Source organism: Choloepus didactylus, chromosome 2, assembly GCF_015220235.1.
Source record: "Choloepus didactylus isolate mChoDid1 chromosome 2, mChoDid1.pri, whole genome shotgun sequence".
NCBI classification, from domain to species: Eukaryota; Metazoa; Chordata; class Mammalia; order Pilosa; family Megalonychidae; genus Choloepus; species Choloepus didactylus.
The window spans coordinates 229,852,550-229,863,560 of record NC_051308.1 but is presented as its reverse complement, the minus strand read 5'-3'; positions in this window follow the sequence as shown (position 1 = coordinate 229,863,560).

Genomic DNA, 11,011 nt, shown 5'->3' with positions numbered 1-11,011 from the left:
CTTCAACTTCTCTTCAAAATGTCACTCTCACTTGCTCTCTGGTCCTCTATCTGTGAATTCCTTTATATGACTCCAGTGATCCAATTAACACCCACGCTGAATGGGCCGGGTAACACCTTCATGGAAACTATCCAATCAAACATTTCACTCACAGTTGATTGAGTCACATCTCCATGGAAACACTCAATCAAAGAATTCTAATCTAATCAACACTAATACATCTGGCTCCACAAGACTGCATCAAAGAATGGTGTTTTGGGGGACACAATGCATCCAAACTGGCACATTCCACCCCCTGGACCCCAAAATGACATGATCTTTCCATATACAAAATGCATTCGTCCCATCACAATGTCACAAAAACTTAAATCATTTCAGTAACAATAGGTAGGTACAAGATCTTATTAAAATGAGTTACAGGCATGGTCTGTCCTAAGGCAAAATTCCCCTCTGGCTCTGGACCTGTCAAACTGAGAACAAGTTATCTGCTGCCAATATACAAAGGAGGGACAATCATAGGATAAACATTCCCATTGCCATAAGGAGAAACTGGAAGGAAAACAGGGTTTATGGGACCAAAACAATTCCTGAAACCCGCAGGGGAAACGCCATTGGATTTCAAAGTCTGAGAGTCATTTATAGAACAGCATTTTATCCTTGGGGCTTGGGAGAGCGGCTGTGCCACCCTTTCCAAAGGCTTACGCAGCAGCCCCTTTCTCTTCAAATGCTTGGGTGAGTGCTCCAACATATCCACACATTGGTGAGAACACCTTCTCAGCCCCACCCTCCTCAAACAGCAGGGTGCCACCCGGACTCTGCCTGTCTAGGGCAAAGGCTTTCCCCTCTCCGAAAAGTGGGGTGGCAGTCAGGTTCTCCCCAATCCCCGGGGAATGTGCTCCACTCTCTCTGGGGCCTGGGGTGGCAGCACTCTTCCTGAGCTTCGAGGCGAAAGGCCCGCACTCTGCCTCCAAGTCAAACTCACCCTTTCCACTTGCGTGGGCTGCTCCACTCTCCCAGCCTGAGACCTCCTGACTCCAGAACTTGATCTCCATGGCTCTGTCTTTGAAGAAATATTTCCTTCAATTTGTTCTTTTTCTGTCTCCTCAAGTCCAGACCAGCATTGGCTCTGTCTATAAAGATCTCGCAAAATTCTGTAGGCTTGGCATGCAGTTTACAGGGGTCAAAACTGTTGGATAATAGGACTTTCCACAAATCCTTTCTGGATATCCATCTCCAATCCTGGCTTGTTCTGAAATGGCAATTGGGTTCCATGTTTGGTTAAATCCTCACGTTGGGCTGTAGCTTCTGGGGTCTCACTTTTTGGAAGCCAGGAATTTTCCAAACTATCAGTTGCTAATTTCTTTGTACCCAAGAGTTCATTTCTCAGCTTACCTCTGCCCTGTCACATTTTACTACAAGCTGCAAGGAGAAGCCATGCTATATCTTCAAATTTTAGTTTCAAAATCTCATCAGCCAAGTATTCCAGCTCTTCACTCTCAAATTCTTCCTTCCATCTGACACCAGGACTCAATTTTGCCAAATTCTTTGCCACTTTAAAACAAGGATAGCCTTCCTTCCAGTTTGCAATGACACTTTCAACATTTGTTTGAGGCCGCATCAGAAATATCTTTAGAGTCCATATTTCTACCAACAGTCTCCTCAAAGCAGTTTAGGCCTTTTCTATCAAGCACCTCACAATTCTTCCAGAATCTTTCCCTTATCCATTTAAAAAGCTGGTCCAACATGTTTGGTATTTGTGAACTCAGCAGCACCCCACTTTTGGTACCAAAATCTGTTCCAGTTTGCTAATACTGCTGGAATGCAAAACACCAGAAATGGACTGGCTTTTATAAAGGGGGTTTATTTGGTTAGTGTTACATTCCTAAGGCCATAAAGTGTCCGAGGTAAGGCATCAACAAAGGATACCTTCACTGGAGAAAGGCCATTTGTGTCTGCTAAACGTCAGTTAGCTGGGAAGGCACGTGGCTGGCATCTGCTTGCTCCCAGGTTGCATTTCAAAATGACATTCTCCAAAGTGTTGCTCTTGGGGCGTTTTGTCCTCTCTTAGCTTCAACTGCTCTTCAAAATGTCACTCTCAGTTGCTCTGAGGTCCTTCTGTCTGTGAAATCCTTTATACAACTCCAGTGATCCAGTTAACACCCACGCTGAATGGGTGGGGTAACACCTCCATGGAAATTATCCAGATGTTTCACTCACAGTTGAATGAGTCACATCTCCATGGAAATACTCAAAGAATTCTAATCTAATCAACACTAATACATCTGGCCCCACAAAACTGCATCAAAGAACATGGCATTTTGGGGGACACAATACATCCAAACTGGCACATTGGGTGTCTCCTTATTCCTACAGAAGACGGCACTGGCTATCAGAAAGGCTGAGTAACTTTCTCAAGGGCTTTGGCAAAGCTCAGACCGGAAGCCAGGTCCCTTAACTCCACCTTGATCTGGAGACAAGGCCCGTTTGAAAGAGAAAGAATCGTGTCTACTGCTTATCTGCCCTTAGCCAGGCACTGAGGTAAGGCATCTGACATCTATGAACCCATTTCACTCTTACTTATCAAGCTGAAAAGGGAGTATTATTGTCTTTACTTTACTGACCAGCACATTGAAGCTCAGAGAGGTTAAGTCACTGGCCCCAAATCACACAGCTAATAAGTGGTGGAGTTGGGATTTGAACCAGGTCTGTCTGATTCCAAGTATTTTTTCTGTTCTCCTACAGCTGATGTCTGGCTGCCTTTACTTGCTGGGTATCTTTTATATGCCAAAAACTGCAGAGAGAAAGATGGATAAGAAACTGTCTCTGCCCTTGAGGAACTCACATTCTGATGGGGAGAGAGAGGGGTGAAAACAGATCCAATGCACCAAAATGCACACTGTGATCGAGGCAGGTGTGGAGAGCAGGGCGGGTGCGGTGGGGACGTTCTGCTCTCTGAGAATGTGAGGAGGGTCAGGGATGGGACTGTCGATCTCACTGGTGCATGGGCTACCCTTGCTCCCATGCCCAGCACACACAACAAGGACGGTCAGGACTAAATAAAGGAAGGAGACAAGACCGGCCTTCAGAAGGGGGGCTGACAGCTCGGGTGTTCTTCCCGGAAGGAGTTGGCCTTGGGGCCGGCCTCGGTGGGTAAGGTAAGGATAGAGCTTAGGTTGCCCCTTTCCAAGGCAAGCAAGTACCTGGGGGCACAGGAAGTGGACAGGTAAATCACCCCTCCCCTCGGAGTCCTTTGCACCCAGAGCCGGATCGTCTGCAGGCATTGATGTTCGAGTAGACCGGTTTTCCCACAACACACTCAGACCTACCTGTGCCACCTCAGGACACAGAAACATTATTCCAGCATCACTGCATGACATCAAAGGGTTCACTCTGCCTGTCTTTGAAAAGGACTTTTGGACCCTTCAGCACATGCTTCTGCATGTTCTCAATAAAGGGGGTGAAGAAGGAAAAAAGCAAGAGCTCAGAAAGAAAATACGCCAAGCTGCTAATATCAGTCAAAATTCTGCTCGATGGGAATATGGACGATTGATTTTTTTTTCTTTGTCCATATCTGTATTTGTTTAAATTTCCAAAGCATTAAAAAATTAACAATAAAAACGGAAAGCAAGAAAGGAAGAAAAATGGTATAGCATAATGGTTAAAAGCGTGAACTTTAGATTGGGATAGCCTCCAGATTGTGTGGCTTTGGGCAAGTTATTTCATTTCTCTGAGCCTCAGTTTCCTCATCTGTAAAGTGGGGGTGAGAGTACCCGTTCCATAGGATCAATGGGATGATTAAATGAAATAATGTAAAATTAAGAGCCTAGTGTTTGACCCTCAGTAAGCTCTCGATAAATGTCAGCTGTGACTTTTATTAAGGGTGACAAATTTTTGTCCTTTGAGGATAGCTTTGATTTTTGCAGCCAGGCAAGTCATTTACAGCCAACCTGTTCATCCATGTAACAATTATTTATCGAGCGGTAACTATGTGCTGGGGCTGCAGCTGCTCCCTGGGGGCACAGCGGTGACTAAGACAGACAGTATCTCTGCCCTTGAGAAGCTTTCAGTCCATCTGGGAAAACTGAGATCTAAGTGATTTCCCAAGGGGAGAAAAGCATCCTGGGAGCACATGGCAGAAGGAGCTGAACTTGCCTGAGAATCAGCAAGGCCACCCTGAGGAAGGGATGTTTCAGCCATAGCAGGAGGAGTGGGGTTTGGGGAAGGGTGAACACTGAGGACTGGTGGATGACGAATGAAGCCCCGTGTTCTCACACTTGGTGGAAATGAACTGGAAAACACAGTTCTCAAAGAAGTATTCCAGAAATTATTCAAACAATGCCTGCTTGGAAGAGCAGCCCTCATTTGGCTGTATAGAAGCTGGGGTGTTTGCTTAAAACACAGCGATGTCACTCTGCAACTCCATGGGTCTGAGGGTCTATGATTTCAGAGCAGCACATGCTTGATCGTTCAGAGCTATCTGTGGCTTTGGAACCCTAAGGCAGAGTCCCAGATTCCCATGGAAAGAAATAGAAACGTGCACTTCTGCAGTTCCCAACGGCTGCTGCTAGCTCTTATGTAAACTGTGCAATTCTTTAGGATTTCCTTTTGGCAGGGAAGAGGGCACACCCATAAGTGACAGATACCAGGGATGCTTTTGGGTGCCTGTGATAGAAATGAAGCCAGAATACACTGTTCAAGAATAAACAATGGAATAGCCTCATACGTCTGATGCATGTGTAACATTTTGGGTATGATTATATGAGCCTGGAAACAAGTGTGGAAGGAACATCCAGTCTGTTCACATGGTTTCCGTTAACATGGTATGGACAGGGGAAGCGAAGGGGGAAAAGTTTTTAAATCCTATGGCTGAAGAGAAAAATATCCTATGGCTGAACAGAGGGGGGAAAATGATGTAATGGTTATATCAGTTATCTACTGCTGTGTAACAAATTATCCTAAAATGTGGCAGCTTAAGGTAGCAAGTATTTATTATCTCAGTTTCTTGCAGGTCAGGGATTCAGGTTGAGCTGGGTCCTCTGGCTCAAGGTCTCTTACAAAGCAAGAGTTAAGATGTCAGGGCTGTGGTTTTATCTAAAGGCTGGACTGGGGAAGGTTTCGCTTCCAAGCCACTTCATGTGGCTATTAGCAGGATTCAGTTCCTCATGGGCTCTTGTTGTTATTGACGGTTTCTTGTTGCGTGGGCCTCTCCATAGGGATGTTTACAACAAACAAGCAAGAGAGTAGGGGAGAGCAAGCAAGGCTGATGCCAGATGATTTTAGGAACCTGACCAGGAACTTGGCATCCCGTCCTCTCTGTCAAACTTCATTCATAAGAAGTGAGTCACATCCGGGGGGAGAGGATTACACACAGGCATGAATTCCAGGTGGGCACTCCATGAATGTAAAACCTGAAAAGGCCAATGGACGAGGAAAAGAAAGCAGAATAGTAGGTAAGGGTGGCAGGAGGGTCAGGGAAGCAAGCCTGCGCTTACCGAGGAGTTTGACCTCATTCCAAACGGTACTGGGCAGCCATTAGTTTCGGGCAGGGAGTGACATAGTCAGCTTTGTGCCTTATAGTCTGCTAAATCAAGAAATATTGATTTCTTGATTGAAGGAAGCTATCAGAAGAAATAATTAAAAGAGGAAAGTATGGTTGCCTCTGGGCTGGGGACTGGGATTAGAGTTGGGACAGGAGACTGTTGCTTTTCATTATAAGCCCATCTATAGATACTGTTACTGCTTTTTAAACCTTGTCCACATATTACTTTGATTTTTTAAATAAAATCATTTTAATAAAAAAATTGAGAATAAAAAGAAAAAAGTCATGGAAAGGAAATTCATTTAGTAATGATGTGTTATAAATTCTAGAGAGCAAATGCAGTCTGATATTCTTTTGGCAGTGGAGGGTGAGTTATTCACCCTATTTTCTCCCAGCCTCTCTCCACCCCTCAATTAATCCTCCCTGGAGGTAGGCATGGTTCACACGATTGGTGAGTTTGAAAGTATAGCCCAGCCCCTTTGTGCCTCCTTCCCTTAAGAGCACGACTGTCCACCGTGGGCTTGTGTTCCCAGGTGGCTCTCAAACAAGGGCTGTGGGATCCAGTGGGTCCCATGCTGGGTGCTGGGGATACAAGGTTTAAAAACCACAGTCCTTATCCCTAAGAAACTCACAATTTAGAAGAAGAGACAGAGAAGGGGCCTCTAGCCAGTCTAGAGAAGGCTTCCTACAGGAGGTGGCCTCAAGTATGAATGGGGATTCTTTAGAAAGGTAAATCAAGACAGAGGGATCAGCATGATGCTTGGGACAGCTGCAAGTAATTCAATATTGCTGGGTGGCGAAGGGCAGGACCGAGGGACAGCAAGAAAAGATGCCAACACCAAGTAGTGAAGAACCTTCTGTGCCAGGCTAAGATGCTTGAGCTTGAGCTTGAGCTTGATCCTGAGGACAATGAGCAAGGACCAAGAGCCTTTATAGGATTTTAAGCAGCAGGTGGCATGATCCATGCTTGTCTTTGGAACAATCACTGCAGTGCAGCAAACCTAGGGGACTGCATGAATCACAGATTGCCTAAATTTCTCAGCAATGCAGTATCTCCACCACCACCATGCTTTCATCCATCCCGCCCAGGCAAAATAGAGGCACTTCTACCAGGTGGTATCTCACTCCCTGCCTTCTGTTGTCTGATTCTGCCCTCCAAAACTACAGCCCAGGAGTTTCGAGTGGTAGGATTTTGATCTGGCAACAGCTTTGCTCTGTCGACAGTTTTAGCAAAGGCTCCTTCCGCCTCTGCTGGCAGTTGGGAGATAGCATTTCTGAAATAGTCTGTGACAAAGGAAGCTGCTGCTCCGGGAAAACGTGTCTGTCTCCTGCCCAGAGGAGACAAAGAACACTGGCACCGTGCAGAGGATTCTGGCCAGGAAGGGAAGGGCGAACAGCCTTCAGTGGTGCTCTTTTATTTAAGTCTTCTCTTTGTCCATTTTTACATTAGCGTCAGCTTTTTTTTTTTTTCATCGTATATCCTTTGGAGGAAGAAGGTTAAATGCTGCTTCTTAGGAATACTAGGTACTTTACCCAAACTACACAGTGCTGCCTGCCAGGAGGGAGAAGAGAACAATGAAGACACGGGGTACACCAGGAAAGGATTCTATGGCTTCTCCAGCAACTCTCTGCCATGCTCCTTGAATTCTTGTTGCCTGAGCACCTCAAAGCCTGCCTGGCACCTAGGAGATGTTTAATAAATGCTCTAGGAATGAATGAGACTCTAGTATAGAATATTAAATCTGAAGAATAAATGCATCTCTCAGCAACAAATCCTATACCATATCCCCAATTTCACGTTCTTGAGGTGTCACTAAAGCAACAGAAAATGTTACAGGAGAACCTCAGGAGCATGCCCTGAGACCGGAGACCCTTGGTGCCACTGTGGTATGACACCTCCCTCTTGGGAGGACAGGTGAGGACTAAGAGAATCAGGACACTGCCCCTAAGAAAGGCGTTCTCTGCATCCCCTGCCATAGCAAGGCCATATCTCTGCCCTGAGAAAGGAGAACACAGAAGCCCTGCAACCTCGGCCTGAGCCTACCTGTTTAGAAACCCACTTGCCAGCCCTTTTCATACAGTCATCAGCTGGAGAATCCAGTTTCATGCTGTGCTTGGTTCAGACCTGTCAGGAGTTCTGTAGATTTGTCAGCAGCTGGAGAGGTGAACAAGTCAAGCGCTCTCTGCTCAACAAGAGAAAACTACCCAGCCTGCAATGGAGGGTTAATTGACCTCAGCCTGGAGAACTCATTCCTGGCAGGTGGGTTGGCATGGTTGGTCCAGGAGCTCACGTGCAGCTTCGGGGAGCTAACCCAAGGGCTTGCCACCAACACTCTCTTAACTCAAGAGAACCAATGCAAAATCCTATGGTGAACATGTCATATGAGCTGTGGCATCATCATGAGCCCTAGAGTAAAAGATCACTCTCTAGGAGATTAAAGAAAAACCTTGTAGTTAAAACATTAAATATCTCAGAGAGCTTCTTGTTCCTTCTCAGTAAACATTAAAGAGAACAGCTGTAATGATAAGGAGACCCCGGGAGCATGGCACACGAGTAGAGTTAAACTATGAGAACTTTGCCCCATATGACTAAGTTTCCACCAGTGGTCCCTGGAATGTGAAGTTCCTCCAAACTTCTCTTCCTTATTTATTTTTCTCCAAAGAACAAAAATTGTAAGTTGAAAGTCTCTAGCAGAGATCGATCAAAAAAATTAAAGGCACTAATCTCTGGTTTCCATGTGCCTCTATAAATAAATTAGAAAGAAACTCTGTTTATGTTTCTCCCAAGTATATATGATGGGAAATTACAGGGGCCCTGCTACTTCTCCCTCAAGGGAGGAGTCCGACCAGGGTCAAGCCAGCCTGGGGGCAGAACTCTTAGACAATTGAAGAGTCCTTTCCTCGGCCCCACTACCACCTACATGTCCCTTGACAGTATTTGAGGAGGAAGAAAGGGTGTGAAACCTTTCGCCTGTTGTCTGTCTTGGTGTCCTACCTTTTCCACTGCACCATCGTCAGAAGAATTTAAGTAAAAATTGGCCCAGAGAGAGAATGCCCCCCTAAAGTTGGCTGGTGCTAAGCAGTGGAAAGTACCATTCTCGATGTTTCAGAAATAGGCTGATTGAGATGTACAATCCTGCAGTGCAAAGTGCTATTCAACCATATGATGCAACAGTTAATTATTAAAATGTTACTTATTATTCAAAACCACTAAGTTCAATGATAATAAGTAAACTTTGCGAACTTTAATGCACTATTCAAATGTAAGTTCATTTTTAGAAAAATATTTGAGACTATGATTTGGACTGAACTTTTGAAAGTTTTTGTTATTTTTAAAAGCTTTATTATATAAAATGCTTATTGAAATATTAACATACATGCAGAAAAGTGCACAAGTCAAAGTGTACAGCTAGATGAATTTTCATCCCATGAATATGCCGAGATCAGGAAACAGAACCTCAAGAAACAGAACGTCACCAGTACACCCAAAAATCCGCTCAAGCCCCTTTAGTAAATACCTATCCCAAAGGTACCACTATCCTGACTTCCAACACCATAAATTAATTTTGTCTACTTCGAAATTAATATATTGGAATCATTGTATTTACTTCTTTCTTTCTGTTTGCCTTCTTTATATAAACAGCCAAAAAGCACATGAAAAGATGTTTAACATCATTAGCTATTAGGGAAATGCAAATCAAAACCACAATGAGATACCATTTCACACCCACTAGAATGGCAACTATTTTAAAAAATTGAAAATTATAAGTGTTGGAGAAGATGTGGAGAAACGGGAAGACTCATTCATTGCTGGTGGGAATGTAAACTGGTGCAGCAGCTGTGAAAAATTGTTTGGTGGTTTCTCAGAACCGTAAGTATACGATTACCATGTGAGCCAGCAATCCCACTACTAGTATATTCCCCAAAGAACTGAAAGCAGGGACTTGAACAAATGTTTGCACAGCGATGTTCATCGCAGCTTTATTCACAATTGCCAAAAGATGGTAGCAACCCAAATGTCCATCAACTATTGAATGGATAAACAAAACGTGGTATACACATACAATGGAATACTATTCGGCCATAAAAAGTAATCAAGTTCTGATACATGCAGCAATGTGGATGAACCTTGAAGACATCCTGCTGAGTGAAATAAGTCATACACAAAAGGGAAAATATTGTATGATCTCACTGATACGAAATAATTAGAATAAGTCAGACTCTAGAATATAGGTTACCAGGGGATGGGTTGGGGACAAGGAATGAGAAGTTAAGGCTGAACATGTACAGGGTCCCTATGTGGAATGATGGAAATGTTTTGGTGATGGATGATGGTGATGGTAGCAAAACACTGTAAATGTAATTAACAGCACTGAAATATATATCTAAATGTGGTTAAGTTGTATACATGGTAACTGAATAAACTTTTTAAAATTAGATTGTACAACACAGTGAACACTACTGTAAACGATGGACTATAGTTATAGTACAATTATAATGTTCTTTCATAAATTGTAACAAATGTACCACACTAATGCAAGGTGTTAATAAGGGGGGCGGTATATGAGAACTCAGTATTTTATTCACGGGTTTTCTATAAATCTACAGCTTCTCTAATAAAAGAAAACTTTTTTAAAAAAAGTTCTTAACTCAGAGATAGATACAGAAGTTTTTACTAAGGAAATAATATGATGTCTGGGATTTGTTTTGAAATAATGGGGGTGGGAGGTGTAGCTGAAAAAGATAATGGCCATTTGTTAATATTTGTTGAATCTGGGGAATGAGTACATGGGGTTCATCCTACTATTCTATTTTTGTGTATGTTTTGAAATTCCCATAAGTTAAAAAAAAGACAGTACAAATCTGTGTATCAGCTGTTCCTAAGGGCGGATTTGGGTAGCAGGGCTGTGTCCTTAACAAGCTGCACGACTTTTGGCAGTCGCTCCATGTCTCCGGCTTCAGCTCAATTTTCTGCAACATGTGGCCTTTGGGTGGGATTTCTCTCCCAGTCCTAAGAAGTGCATATAGGGGCTGAGTGTCTGTAGAAAATTCTAACGGCATTGGGGAGGGCAAGGACGCAACCAGTCAGGCTTTAACGTGTATTTTAATCCCAACCCTGACACCTGCCTGCGTATGAACTTGCATGCCACTGCCCTTTCCATGGCTCAGTTTTCTTATCTGTAAAAGGAAGCTAGTGATGGCAAGATTAAATAAACAAATGTAAAAGGCCTAGCACGGGGTGACAATAAATATTTGATTTCCCTCCCCAATTTCTCAATTTGCCCAGGACCAGTGATGTTCACATGGATGATCGCCGGAACATTCAGACACCGTCTCCATCCTGCGCCCAGTGCGAAAAAACAGAAACTGCAGGCAGCGCAGCTGCGCGCATAGCGCTCCCGCGCGCCCAAGCCGGGGAACCGCCCACCCGGCGCCTGCCCCGCCCGCGCCTGCGCCTGCGCCTGCGCAGAG